Below are 16612 nucleotides of genomic sequence, written 5' to 3' on the forward strand. Positions count from 1 at the left end.
TCAAAAGGAAGAATCACATTCCTCCAACTAACCCAATGTATCTTCCTCCTCTCCTCCACTCTCCCCATAAAAAATTACTTTGAATCCTATTAACTTCTTTCACCACTTTCAAAGGCATCTTGTAAAACGACATCGTAAAAATAGCCAAAGAAGTGAGAATGGACTTCAAAAGCGTAATTCTCCCACCCAAATTTAAGAAACGATGTTTCCAACTTCCTAACCGTTTCTTTAAATTCAACACCAACAGCTTCCAAGTCAACTCCTTTCTAGGATCAAAACCAACCGGGATACCAAGAAAATAAAAATTGCTTTCCTCCACTTTGCAAGAGAGAAAAGAAGCCACGGCTTCCAAAAAAGAGTCCCTAGTATTTATGCCAATTAATTTGCTTTTATGAAAGTTGATACCAAGGCCCGACACAATCTCAAAAGCTCGTAACACCCCCTTTATCGCCCTTATTTGCTTCCAAGATCCTTCCCCCACCAAAAGAGTGTCATCCGTAAATTGGAGAATGTCCACCATACAAGTGTTCTTAATTCTAAAGCTCTCGAATTCCCCAATTTCTATAGATTTCCTCACCAACCCCGCGAGACCTTCCGCCACCAAAACAAAGAGAAAAGGAGAGAGAGGATCTCCTTGTCTCAAGCCTTTAAAAACACCAAAATCTTTCGTAGGACTTCCATTAACAAGCACCGACATGTTACTATTTAAAACCAACAATTCCATCCAACCCATCCATCTCCTACCAAAACCCATTCTCTTCAACAAATACCTCAAAAAACTCCAACTAACTTTGTCATAAGCCTTCTCAAAATTAACTTTAAACATCACATAATTTTTTGTTTCCTTCCTCGCATAATCCACCACCTCATTAGCCACCAACACTCCATCCAAAAGGTATCTACCGGGAACAAAAGCATTTTGACAAGGAGAAATCACCGAATCAAGGACCCATTTTAACCTCCCCGCCAAAAGTTTGGCCACCACTTTGTACATGCAACCGACCAAACATATGGATCTATAATCATCAAGAGATAGTGGGTTACTTTTCTTCGGGATCAAAGACAGAAACGAGGAAGAAATAGCCTTTTAGATTACATTGCCGGAATAGAAGTACTTGAAATAACTCACAAAATCCTCTTTTATGAAATTCCAACATTTCTTAACAAAAAGAAAAGAAAACCCGTCCAGGCCCGGGCATTTATCACCCCCGCAACTCCACACCGCCTCCTTTATCTCCTCTTCAAGAAACGGTTTTTCAAGACTCTCTGCCACCTCCTCATCGATACCCTTGAAATCAACACCTTCCAACAAAGGTCTACTCTCCTCCATCTCCACAAATTTCTCTTTAAAGTGCTTAAAAACCGTTTCCCTAACCTCCTCCACCGTAACCGCCATTCCCTCCTCCGTGACAATAGGTCCCAAGTGATTAAAACTTCTCTTCTCTTTCATTACCTTGTGAAAAAAACCACTATTTGCATCTCCCTCTTTCATCCATTTCAAACTAGCTTTTTGTAAGAGCATATTTTCTTTTATTCTCAAGTTTCTCCATATCTTACTAGACGCCTCCCTCCTTAAATCAAGATTAGCCTCAATAAGATCCTCGGAAATGGTCTCCAAACAAACATCGACCGCATTCAAATCCCTAACACCTTCTTCCATGTCCAACTCGTATCTACCGAAGACCTCCCTATTCCACACCTTCAATTTATCCTTCAAAAGCCTAAGCTTTTCTTTAAGAACAAAATCTCCTCTCCCATTAATTTTCATGTTCGCCCACTCCTTCTCCACGAAAGGCAAGAAGGAATCAAAAGAAAACCATTCATTATTGAATCGAAACGGTTTTGGACCCCAATTAGAATTATCCACCTCCAGCCATATAGGACAATGACCGGAAATATCCCTCTCTCCAATCAATTGACCGATCACTCCCCACCTACTCACCACATTATCCGCCACAAGGAAACAATCAATTCTACTCATAGATTTTCCATCACCACTGTACCACGAAAAATTCTTCCCCTTACAAGGAACATCCACCAAATAACTTTTGTTAATGAACTCCGAAAATAATCCCATTTCAAGATTATTCACCACCCCTGTTCTCCCTTTCCTCTCCTTTCTATCTTTAACCGCATTAAAATCCCCTCCTATAATTCACTCCCCGTCAACAAAAGACTCCTTCAATCTTAGAAGCTCATTCCACAATATTCTCTTCTTAACCAAGTCACAAGACGAGTAAACATTCACAACATAATAGCAATCACCCTTCCACAACACTTTAATACCTAAAAAACCCTCTCCTTTGAAGCTATTCACCACCTCCATTTTTCCCGCCTTCCACAAAATTAACAAACCGCCCGACCTTTCCAAAGAATTCGAAAAAGAATACCCAATGTCCGATGAAACCCAAAAACTCTTCGCCACCTCCTCATTCAAAGAAGTAATTTTCGTCTCTTGGATCATAAAAATCTCCGCTTTTCCCCTCCTAATCACCTCATCAATCCTCCTCCTCTTTAACGCACTAACGCCTCCTCTAATATTTAAAGACCCAATAATCATTGCAAACAACTTTTTTTCCCCTTCCTTACCCCCTTTCCTCCATTCTCCAAAATATTTATCCGGCTTTCCAATTTTTTTCTTCCCTCCGCGTCTACCATCCCCAAAGCCACAATAGCCGATTATCACCATCCAAAAACGCCCATTGTCTTTTATTACTCCTACAAATATCAGACTCCTCATTTTGATCACCATACTGAGTTTTATTATCCACAACCACACCCTTACCCCTTCCTGCTAGCGCCTCCCCTCTCCCAACACCTAAACATTCCAAATTACTCTCCTTTGATTTTTTTCACTTCTCCCTTCTTACTTCTACCTACTGCATTGCAATCAGCCAAACATTTTACCTTTAACATTTTTTCCCTTCTCTGGCAGCTACCACCGGATTCAAACTGCAATTTACAACCGACTCAATTACAGATACTGGATGCAGCACCGCTACATCTCTACCTGGACTATCGACATTCTCTTTATTATGTAAAATAAGCAAACTATCGAACAGTCCCACATTATCCCCTTTGTTCTGCCGAACCGAAACAGAGCTTGGTGTGGCTTTATTTTCTGCCCAATTCATGTTCACAGTAGAGTTCACAAGAGACCTCCCCTGTCCATTCCTCTCACCCGTACCCAGATCTCCATTACCACCGGCCCCTCCCTTCACCGCCATTAAATCCTCCGAGAAATCCACTATGCTATCCTTTGATACTTCCCTCTCTAAATTAACAGTAACGTTATCAAAATTATCAATCGAATCTCCCCCCACAGACCTTTCAATATCCACCTGCAATTCATTAACAGAAAAACCATCCGAGTCCAAAGACTCTCCGCCAGGGTTTTGAGTTTTGCGAATACCTGGATTTAATCTCAAAGCATCCATGCTGTCTTCTCGTAGCCTCAGGACGAAATCCGTGCCGTCAATGTCGACTGAGACCCGCTCTAGTAGACTGAAATCTCTTTCCACACTAATCATCATCCTTGAAATGTCAAAACAATCTTCATTCTCTGTTTGGGCATCAGTACAGATGAAGGAACCGAAACGTTCCGCCAACCGTTTGAAGAAAACCTCGGAACAAGCTACAACCGGAACCCCGAAGATGCTTATCCACACCACCTTGCTCGTATCAACCATGTCTTCCTTCCAAATAGAAATGTCTTCGAAACAACACTTCCACCACTTCTCACCGTCTCCGATCAAGTCCGCCATAACACCACCTTCCGTCTCCTCCAGAAGAACAAGATTTCCACCCATCGGTGTTGCTTTTATTGCAAAGAATCCTTCCATCTCGAACTGGGTTTGTATATTATATGCAGATCCCGGAATTTTTACCCGCCCCACAAACGCTTTACTCAATCTCCTCCGTCTATGTTCATCCTCCCTAAACCCCCACTTCGCCGTATCCTCCTTGGATGTCTCCCTCGACCCTTGCCTCTTTCCAACCACATCAACGTAAATTCTATCATCCCTTTCCTTCGCTCTTATCCCTTTGTGTTGAGGAACAGACTGAAACTTCCCATTCTCCCACCCAGCACCCCTGATTCGAACCTCAGTCCTAGCCACTCATTTTGAGCCCCTTTGAAATCTTGGGATATTAGCATGGATCTTTTTCCCTAGAATCTGAATATTATCCAGCCTCACCCCCAACATCCTCTCATCCTCCACATCAATGAACCTAGCGAAATCGAAACACTTTCCTAAGTTGTTTCTTCTTGGTGAAATTGAGACCTCCACCACTCTTCCAATACACCCAAACAACTCGAAGAACTCCTTAGCTTTGGTTTGAACTGGAAACTCAGAGAAATAGAATGAAGACACCTTTGCCACAGTGTTGCCCTGATTTTTGACCCACCCACCCAAAGGGAATGTATCCCAAGAAGGTTTCAAGTTCCTGAAGACCCTACTCCGTCGAACTTCCTGCCAGCCTCCGCCCCACCTTCCTTCTCTCCGGCCACCGCTCATCGACAAAGAAACGACACCCTAACCCTCTTCGTAGAGAGAGGTTAGAGCTTTAGCTAGAGAGAGAAACGTTTTGATTTTTTATTTCTCAACCAATGTAAAAAGTCCAATGATATAAAAAAAATAAAAATACGGTGACAATTTGGTAAATAAAATGATTTTTGTTATAAAAGGCCATTACATCGGTTTATTTTCCGAACCGATGTAAACGTTACATAACATGGCCATTACATCGATTTATTTGCCCAACCGAAGTAAAATCGTTTCAAAATTACATCGGGCTTCAGGCCCTAATATTCTTTTTCATAAGCTCGTTTCGTTCCCACCCCTTCTTTTCCGCTGCAGCGACTTCTTCCCCGTACCTTCCTCAACAGCGTCACGAACGGCCTCATCCACGTCTGTCACCACCGTCAACCTTCCTCACCGTCACGAACGGTCTCATCCGCGACTCTCACCACCACTGCTATCTCACTACGAATCTCACGAACGGCCGTCACAACAACCTTTTTCCACAATAACGCCTCACCGTCACCGCCGCTCAACCTTCCTCTTCGTCACCGCCGCTCAACCTTGCTCTCTGTCACCGGTAAATTTTTCTTTCATGATATGAATTTGATGCTCTCTGCCATTGCTCTCCTCACGATTCTGACATCCCTTTTGTATAATTTTTTTGATGAACTTGTTATTCTATTGTGACAATGCTCTAATATGCTACTTGCTTGTTCCCAAATTGAACATGTTCATCATTTTATGGATAAATATTAAATCTTGAATATTATAGGGTGTTTTTAAGAAATTTCTACTATGTTTGGAATTGATTGTATGGTGGTACAATTTATACTTAACTATTGAGTTTGCTTTTAAGAATTTTTGATCCAATAAGAATTTATACCTAATTATAGATTTTTCTTATTAGCGTATACTCTAATTGAAATAAATATTTGGTTTATCTTGATATTTTAGTGTTGTGTCTGACAAGGATTGTACTATGTTTAGCTTAGAGTGGACATGTTTAACTTAGTGGTCAAAGGATAGTAGCAGACAACTATGGGAAGTTATTCAGCTTATGTTATTATTTATACTGCCCTTGTTTTATTTGGCTTAGATCTAGCTTTTTTCTAGGATTTTATTGTGTAGAAGATGCTTAATTTGATGAGATAATTGATAAGGATCATAATGCATAATACTTGCTAACGTTATTGCATCTTGGCATGATTCAAATGGTGGAAAAGGTGGAAATTCAATTGATGGATTCATTTCAAAATCTATGGCTGAGTTATAGTCTTGCCATTGAAATTTAATTCTATTTTTCTTAGAATTTAGTACATTTGAACTAACGATGTAAATTTGGTTCAAATGCGGCATCTCCGCGAAGCAGCGCACCTCACGATCTCGGCATCTCTACGAACATAGGTATGGACCATAGTTGGATGAGAGCTAATCGATTAAGTGCTGAGTACGAACACAGAGTGATGGAATTTCTATAGTTTGCTAAAAGTAATGCTAAAAAAACATCCTCCTCCTAAAAGTATTGCTGAAAAAAGTCTTCATGCACTTTTTCTCTGTCCATGTGTTCGTTGTGAAAACCAAGAACCAAAACTTAGTAAGAAAGAAATCATGGATCATCTAATTTGTGTAGGGATTTGTCAAAGCTATACACAATGGAAATGGCACGGTGAAGTAGTAGTAAAGTAAAATATGTCTCAAAGAGATAATGTTAGTGTAGAAATGGATGATCGTCTGGAAGACATGATGCATGATATTGGACAAGATTCGTTTAAGAGGGCACATGCGTATGATACTTCATGCAATGACAAGGATAAACCTCTGTACCCGAGATGCACAAATTTTACACGTTTGTCAGTCGTGTTAAAATTGTTTAATCTGAAGGCAAATAACAGGTGGACTGATAAAAGTTTTACCGAATTGCTTGAATTGTTGATACAAATGCTTCCAGAAGGTAACATACTACCAATTCGTTATTACGAGGCGAATAAGATTTACAACCTATCTCCTAGGTTGTGCATGAAGCTTAAATATATTATGTTATCGATGATGATTTCGGACCCAAAACAACCAGGAAATGACATAGACGTTTATCTAAGTCCACTGATTGATGATTTAAGAGTGTTGTGGGAGGAATGGGTTGATGTTTTTGATGCGTATTCTGGTGAACAGTTCAATTTGCATGCCTTGTTGTTTCGCACCATCAAGGATTTTCCGGTATATCGCAATTTGTCTGGGTATAAAGTTAAAGGGCATAAAGCGTGTCCTATATTTGAAAAAGACACATGTTACCATTAGCTTGAAAAAGGAAAGAAGACTGTTTATCTCAGGCATCAAAAATTTCTAAATCGTTATCATCTATATCATAGATTGCAGAAAGCTTTTAATGGGGAACAAGAGCATGGTGTTGCTCCAAAGCCCTTAACTGGAGAGGAAGTTTATCAATGACAACAGGTTATTATTGTTGTCTTTGGAAAGTACCAAAAGGGATCTATTATGAAAAATATATGGAAAAAGAGGTCAGTTTTCTTCGATCTTCCATATTGGTCTAGTCTTGAGGTAAAACATTGTATTGATGTGATGCACATGGAAAATAATGTATGTGGTTGTGTAATCGGAACACTTCTCGACATTCAAGACTAGAAAAAAGATGGTATTAATGCTCGTATAGATTTGGGCGTGATGGGTATACGAGAAGAGTTAACTCCACAATATATAGGTAACAAGATGTATTTGCCTCCTTTTTGCTACACTTTGTCTAAAAAAGAGAAAAAAAGTTTTTGTGAGTGTTTACAAAGTATCAAAGTGCCGCATGGTTACTCATCAAATGTCAAGAGGCTTGTATCCGTTAAAGATCTCAAATTAGTTGGCTTAAAGTCTCATGTGTGTCATGTCTTAATGCAACAACTACTACTAGTGGCTATTGTAACACCCCTAATTATATACTACTAAAATAAGGAATATATTTATAATCTGAGTAAACAAGCATGCATCTCATGAGGGCATTACACTTTTTTTTACAAAAACACAACATCGATTTAACATGCAATGGTCATATACAAGTAACACGAAATTACAATTTAAAACGAAACAGCAAAACCATAGCGGAATAATTATATCATCAATAAAATGGTAAAGTCAGATGATTCCCCTACATCATCCACCATATCACAAATATATCGGCTCAAGGCCACTCATTAATAACATAATATATTCAAATAAGAAATACATATGAGTAAACAATTATCTCATAACATGAATTCAAAGATAACAAAATAAACCCAAAACCCCAAGTGTTACATTTGACCAGAGCACATGTGACTACCTAGTCACGACACACTAAGGAGCACTAAGACTCCAAACTAAGCCTCCTTTGAAACACCACTACTCTTCGGAACCCGCGCGATGTCGAAATGAACATCATTCAAACAGAAGGGTGAGAATTCAAATCATTATAAATAAACATAATAATGGAAAATGTAAAACACAACACGAATACATTCCAAGAATTTATCACTCTTCACTTAAACATGCATATATATAATATATCAAGATTCACGTGTTTATCTCTTACGACATAGCTCATCCAATCAAATTAATCATACGTAATTACTAAATAATATACATAATCATATTTCACAACATATAGATCATAAGTACATATTCCTTCCAGCATCATTCACAAGGCACCAATTGTATACAAACATAACCATACTTCAAGTATACAAGTTATCTTCACATAATCACGTATACACGTTTTCTAATATATAAACATGTATACAATTCATCGATAAATCACAAGTATGAACATATATTACCAAATATACATATTCATCTCCATCACGATTCAAAAAAAATCATTGAGCATATATATACAAGTAATCACCTCTCTCATTACATGCATCATCATCAATCAAATATGATTCACATATTCACATAAATACATATATCTTCAATACATATATATTCACATCTTCATCACATATGTTTCAATCACATATATTAGATCAACAACACATCAACAATTCATATCAAATGAATCACCAAATCCACATATATGCATATCCATAACATCATTCCACATAATCATATCACATAAATCACACAACAACAACAATTCACACTGACACGTGCGACTCAAGTGTGACTCAATGTGATATGCATGTGGATCCCTCCGTTATCATTTCTGGCAATCCGATTGTCCATCTCTCATACTAGATAACCACCTCAAAGCTCCATACTCGTTAAGCTTTGAAACCCCATTCCCGTTAGGTTTGGGACAAGCAAATAATCTCCGCGAGAGTATCCGACATTGCCTCTTTCAAAGACTCATACTAGTGTAATTGTGCAATAACAGGACTTTTGCAAATAAGACGATTCTCAACCTCTTAAACTACATAATCACATCTTTCCAAACATTGCATAACATTACACAACATGACTTCAATCTCAAACAACACATCAATTATCACACAATAATTTAATCACATGTATTCAAGTATAGCATAACATGTATTGTATCATTATTCATCAATTCACATCATAACACATACACAATTTTATCCACACCAAACCATCACAATGACACATAACAAACAAATACATCCATGTCATTTCAATTTCATGCTTAATCACTACGTACATGTCTCACATATACATAAATTTCATATTTAATCAAGTGTGCATTTAAGATATCCAATACATAGTTATAATAATTATAAATTAATCATAATCATTATAGAATATAATGAATACACAATTCCATGAATTATCCACATATAATTCACATTCATCACCAAGAACATCATTCACATCAAGCTCATCATCAAAACGGAAAATCGTTAACACTTCAACAAAATGTCTAACTTTCATAAATACATGGAAACTAGCATTATACATCAAATAACTCATTTTATTCCATCATAATATAGTTCATTGTGTTATCTTTCCAATGCTTCGAACGACACTTGATTTGGACATATGGTTAAAAAGTTATGGTCGAAATGATTTTTCAATGCAGGAACCCGAAGGTAGCGCGCGATGCCCCAGAGTTTGGTGCGACGCGTGCTCTGCAAATTCTGCAGAACTTTTTCTATGCTGGTAAAAATTTTATACAAAGTCAAAGGATGACCGTAGTACCACACAAAATAGTGAGGTTATGATTGTAGCTGAGTCCATGCACTTCTCTAGTGCTAAAGGTAAAAACCCAATTATGGCATCTATACCCTACTTTGGGGTGATTGAAGAGATTTGGGAAGTTGCTTATGTTGTGTTTAAATTTCCTATATTTAAATGCAAATGGATTGATATCAATAATGGTGTAAGAATTGATGAATTTGGAGTTAAACTGGTTGATCTTAGCAAGTTAGCTTATGCGGACGAACCTTTCATCATGGCATCTCAAGCAAAACAAGTGTTTTATGTCAGAGATCCTTCTAATAAAAGGTGTTAAGTAGTTATACAAGAAAAGGTGCATGATAGCAATGAAAATCAAGATGCGAATCTTGATATTTTCGAAGTTCCTCCTTTCTCAACAAATGAGCCTACCTTCATTGAAGAAAATGTAGAGGATGATGTGCATGCTATTCCATAGATCATGAAGAAGGGATGTGGAAGAACTAGTAAGGAGTTTTTTATAAGTTAATAAGACATTACTTTGATTTCTAATTGTTTTTATTTTGTGCTTAATTTTATGTCTAATTGTTTTTATATTGTGCTTAATTTGATTTCTAATTATTTCTATTTTGTTTAAACAAATACATGGCCGATTCAACCGACAACCCTTCTTCATCTAGTAAACCTAATAAAAGAAGAGATAGAGGTCTAAATTTGATGACAAAATTGACAAAGTTCAGCAAACGGGTGAACAGATAAAGGTTGAGATTGATCAAAGAGCCTATGAATGTACTGGTGTTGGTAAAAATGCTGCAAATTTTAGGACTTATATAGCATCTCTTGCTCGGCAGAGATGTTATATTTTGAAATATGAGTGGAAATACATAGATAAGGGGATAAAAGACGCTATATGGCTTGATGTTTAGGTATTTTAAATTCAACACTTTATTATATTTTATAATTATATATATATATATATATATATATATATATATATATATATACACACTAACAACATATGACATACTGTATGTGTAGGCTTATTTCGCTCCTGCACATGTCAGGTATAATTATATTAAAGAAGAAGTATGGGAAGAGTTTCTGAAGTCTCGAGATACCCCTGCATTTAAGGTTAGAAGGAGTTATATATATTTTTGCATAACATTTTTATTATGTTTAATGATAACTTTTTGAGTTTATAATAGGAAAAAAGTCGAAAGGGTATGGAAAATGTGGCTAGGAATGTATACCCACACATATTATCTCGTGGAGGGTATCGCTTGCTTGTGGAGACAATTAAAAATGAAAGGATATCATCAAGAGATGATTCTGCATTAGATGATAATAATAGTCCATCTCCACCATCATGCCATGAGTTATGTAAGAGAGCACGACAAAAGAAAGGGGGAGAATACACATCAAAGTCTACACAAGCCGTTGTTAAGAAAATTGTAAGTAAAATTTGGAAATTACTTCAAGTATCATTATATTTGAGATTGATAAAAACTATTGAAATTAGTTGTGGTTTTTGCATTTGTTAGGATTCTCTAGTTGAAGAACCTGAAAAAGGTGTCTTTATTCCAGATGGACGTAACGATATCTTAACAACATCCATTGGAACATCTGAGCATGGCGATCGTGTTCTTGGTGTTGGAAAACACCATAAACAAAGAACTTAATTTGGAAGGTTGTCTTCACGTCAAGGACAACATATAGATGTAAATGAACAACTTTCATCTAAACTGGAAACAAGACTTAGAGCTGATTTTGATCAAAAGTTGGTTGAAGAGCGTAAGGTATTACAACAATCTTTTATGGAGACACTTAAGTCTATCGGTTTATCGCAAAGCAGAGATAATAATAAATGCATTGAAAAAATGGAAGTTGTCGAAGGAAACGGAAAAGGAAGTTGCTCAGCTGCAAAAGGAAGCACAAAAGATGTGGAAGTTGATGATGTTCATAGATTGTTACTCATGGTTGTGAAAATGGCTGACAAACACTTGGAAATGGAATTAAGTCATTGTCAATCTGTCGCTAATTTTTTTATGTCAGCTAAGTGTATCAGAGAGTTGTTGGTGGATTTTCATTGGCTTGACGTGTCTACTCTGCAAGTTTGGTGCACGTAAGTACATTTTCTTTTTTATTACTACCAATATCTATTAATATGTTATATCTCTCATCACTTTGAATCTAATGTTTATTTTAAAATTATCTAGGTATAATCATCATTTATGTATTGATAATTCCACATCAGAAGTATATGGAATTATGGACCCTTCTATGTGTATATATGTTGATAATGTGACAAAATCTCAAGCAGGTGTTAAAAAATACATACAAGATAAGTTACAAAAGGAAAACAGAGTGTGTCACTTACTACCACTTATTCATGGGTAAGTTTTTATGAAATTGTGTTTCCTATTTTTTAATTTTGATAACATAGATATTTTATGTGACTTTTGTGTTTCCACACACACGTACAGACAACGTTGTGTGTCTGAGAGACAATATTGTGGTCATCTTTTGTTCACTTCATCGGGAAATTGATGAATCCTAGCTATGTGGTGCAATGAAATTATTCTTCACTGGTTAGAAAAATATGAAAATAGTGACCTAAATGTGGTCTGTGTGATGTGGGAAAAATATGAAAAATAGCGACCTAACTGTGGTCTGTGTGGTATTGGAAAAATATGAAAAATTAGGTACAAAAAAAATTACAAGAAAAACACCTTGAATTTGCTAAAAAGTAGCAAACATATCCATTGATGGAACAAATGTAAAAACCTATATAATACATCGGGCAATGTTCAACACTGATGTTAAAAACCATATATTACATTGGGCCATTAAAGCCACCGATGTAAAATATTGCATATATTTTTTATAAAAAAAATTGGATTTTTTGTCACATCAGACATAACATTCAACTGATGTGGTATGTTTATTTTTCACATCGGGTTGTGGCCCGATGTAAAATGTCTCTTATTTATTACATCGCCTGAATTTACATCTTGATACAGGTCTGATATAAAATGTACTTTTCGGCCGATGTAAAAATTATTTCCTGCAATATATATTTTTTGGATTCCTCCTAAATGTACAAATAAAATACTGAATTAGAAAGGATAAATCAAAAAAAAAAATTACAGGGAGTAACTTATGCACTTAGGGGAAAAAGACAAGGGTGATCCAAATTTTATTATGGGGTAAAGTGATTTTCGCCAAATTTTTTTACAAAGGATAAAGTGAATTGAAATATCTATTTTTATTTATATTTAGTTAGTATTATCTATTAATTTATCAATTTATATACAATTAAGGGAAATCAATAATTTAAAATTCAAAAACCCTATAAATTTAAAAACTTTAAATCATGAACAGAAGAAATTCAAGAACCCTGAATTCATGACTTCCTTCTTTTTCACAAACCTTCTCCGTAACCTCTTTCCTCCTCCTTGTTTTTCATATCTATTAGAAACACTAATTATCCTTAAATGTTTGATTCAATTTTGATCTCTTCAGAAATTGACTTATTTAAGATGACAAAGAATGCAAAAATCTGTTAGAACATAGTTTAATTCTAATCATATTTGTAGTGATTTGATGATAACAAGCAAATAAATTTGGTATAAGCAAATGTGGTACTCTAATTATGTGTTCTGATTTCAGAAGATGATTCAGTACAAGTACCATCAGAACTTAATGCGCAAAGATGAACAAATGCAAAAATGCTCAAGACTAAAAGTAACTTATGATCAAGCACCAAAACCGCTGCAAATATACTGATACAGAAGCTAAACAGAAGATCATGTAGTCTGATTCAAAAAGAAAGATACCGTTAAAAACATAATCATTAGCAAGGCGGCTGCAACACTCAAAACGCACAACTCCAAGGATGATTGAAGAAGCTATCCACATGCAGCTCATTGGAGAAAACAAAACGAAAAAGCAACACGCAAGCATTAAATGTTTTGTTCAAGAATCAAGTTAACGGACAAAAATCCTTGAGCTATATATATTCATGTTTGTTTGAAACATCAAGAACAACAACGATCATACGCACACAAAGATCATAAGTCTGAAAAAAAATCAAAGTGTGAAGATCCTTCAAACTCGCTGAAGAAAAAGTTTAATATCCAGATTCTGAGTTCAAACTGTTTGTACCAAATATTAGTGAAATATCACAGTTGTGATTAACGCTTTATAGAAGCAATTTTAAACACTGTCATTTGAAGTTACTCTATAACAGTTCCTTGAGAGATCAGTTGGGTCATAAGTCTCAAGAAGTCTAGGACTAGTTGAGTCTTAGAAGTTGGTTAGTCACAAACAGGTGGTTTGTGCAGGTTGTTAGCCACCAGCAGTTTCGCTCGTGCATTGTATTTTTAGTCACACCAGTGGGCTGTGCAATTGTAATCAAGTTCTGATTATAGTGGATTAAGTCCTCGTTGAGAGAGGCAAATAACCTGAGGAGGGTGGACTGGAGTAGTTTGAGTTGCAAACGAACCAGGATAAAAATAACTGTGTTCTGTTTATCTTTCCTCCAAACGAAAAAGAATCACTTATTCAAGCCCCCTCCTTCTAAGTGTTTTCTCAACCTTCAAAATCTTGGTGTAGATTAGTCACTCTTTTGAAAACGTCAAAATAAAAACCTAAAATACACAATAACAAATTAATAAAATCCCTAAAAATAAAAAATAAACAAAAGTCTTAAAATCGCACAAAGTTTGTTTTAGCAAGTGAAAAAATAAATTAATTTGTTTGAAAATTATTGATGAAGTCTTATAGTTGGAAGTCTCACTTAGGGGTGTTCATGGTTCATGAACTGCACTCAACCAAATCATATTTATGGTTTAGTTCAGTTTGCAATAACCATTTTAATAAAAATGCAGTTAATTGTCAAAATGTTTTCAATTCAATTTAAAACCAATTTGTATTTATAAATTAGTTTCTAATAAGTTTATAATTATAAACTAATTTTATATTTTGAAATATTTTAAAAATAACTTTTAAAATTTCATAAAATATATTTTTTTATAAAATTAAAAATTAAAAAAAAGCATATATTTAAAAAAAATTATTTATTGAAAATGCAAAATACTTTTTTAATACAGAAAAAAAATCTTAAAAAAAATAGTTGTTGATTTTTTTTTTATTTTGAAATAAAATTCTCATTATACAATCTCTAATTCTTCATAATCATTTTATATGGGACATTTTCGAAAATAAAAAAAAAAAAAAAAGAGTTTTTCAAAAATATAAAAAAATTAATTTTCTTGGAAATACAAAAAGTTGATTTTTCGAAATCTTTCTTTTTTCTATATTTCAAGTTAAAAATATTTAAATTTAATTTATAACTTATAGTCTTTTAATTTCAACAGTTGCAGTCGCACTATTTATAACATTTGCAGATTTTAAATTTTAGGATTTTAAAAGAATATGAGTTCTTTGGAAAATTTGTCATTTGTCATCTAATTATATATTTTACTATTTTAAAATGACTATTAATAATAATATTACTATAAATATTTTTAATTATTTTTTCAATATTTAACAAATTATTTTGTGTTTTCCTTACTACTACTTTTTATTGTTTATTATTTATTATTATTCATTAATAATAGTTAATTAGTTTAGTCTATGAAAACAAACAAAACTCAGCCGATTCACATCTAATTTTATTTTCTAATACATAAGCGAATAGTTTGTTATAGGAACATATTGTAGTGATGTTTATGTAAGGTTGGGATAAATGTTTATGTTTACTAGCTGGTAAGCTATCAGGGTCTTAAAACCATAGGTTGATACAGCTTGCTAATAAAGTGTGTTTGTATAACTATAAATGTTACAATAAATATTAATATTGTTATGTATTGAGGTATGTCTATGGCATGAATTCTCATTTTATAGTCTTTTTTTGCTAATTATTTTCTATTGAATCCTTTTAGAATAAGAGAAAATAAATTTAAAAAATGAATTATAAAATAATTTTTTTTGGAAATTTTATCCCGTGCGACGCACGGGTATACACATTAGTGTATATATATATATATAGAGAGAGAGATAGAGAGATAGAGATAGAGAGAGAGAGAGAGAGAGAGAGAGAGAGAGAGAGAGAGAGAGAGAGAGAGAGAGAGAGAGAGAGAGAGAGAGAGAGAGAGAGAGAGAGAGAGAGAGAGAGAGAGAGAGAGAGAGAGAGAGAGAGAAGAGAGAGAGAGAGAGAGAGAGAGAGAGAGGAAGTGTTGCGTTTAGATCGAAAGTCGTCCAAACCAAACAAGTTATTGGAACTCGGATATGCAGAATCATAGATGGCATGACAATGAGACAATCGAAACTAACAATTGAATTCTCAAATTTCAAGTTCAAGTATTCACAAGATAATCAATTTCCAACCAATTTAAAACATAAAACAGTCAAGTGTTAAATTATCGAACATTTAATGTGCGATTAATTTTTCAGAAATTTCTTTCAAGTTTGTTGATACTCAAATCCTCTTACAATCAAAGTGATTGCAAGAATATCAACAACATAACTATTATCAGAATAATTTCCAGAAATTTTCTACGAACCAATCATTCAATCAATGTGTTAAATATTTAATTGCAAGTTAAATAAAGAGATAGATAGATATATAGATAGAGAGAGAGAGAGAGAGGACACAAGGAATTTCTTTAGGCAGTTCACCGATATTCCTCACTACGACTATGTCTGCCCCCAACTCTAATTTGGAATTGAGATATCAATCTTAATATGCAATAAATTGTTTACAAGAGATGTCAAGCAATCCAATCCTACAACCCTATGTATGATATTGATCCTTACACTTCTCTTCCCTTTATCTGAGTTTGATCAAGTCACCCAACAAACACCAATTGATTCATCGTCTCACGCTACTCCTTTGCAATAAACTGCAGTTCATCAAATCCTTCAGTCGATCGAAACCATTGCGAGTTGTTGTTATCCCAAGATTATCAATTGAT

Source organism: Vicia villosa, unplaced genomic scaffold (assembly GCF_029867415.1).
Source record: "Vicia villosa cultivar HV-30 ecotype Madison, WI unplaced genomic scaffold, Vvil1.0 ctg.001593F_1_1, whole genome shotgun sequence".
NCBI lineage: Eukaryota > Viridiplantae > Streptophyta > Magnoliopsida > Fabales > Fabaceae > Vicia > Vicia villosa.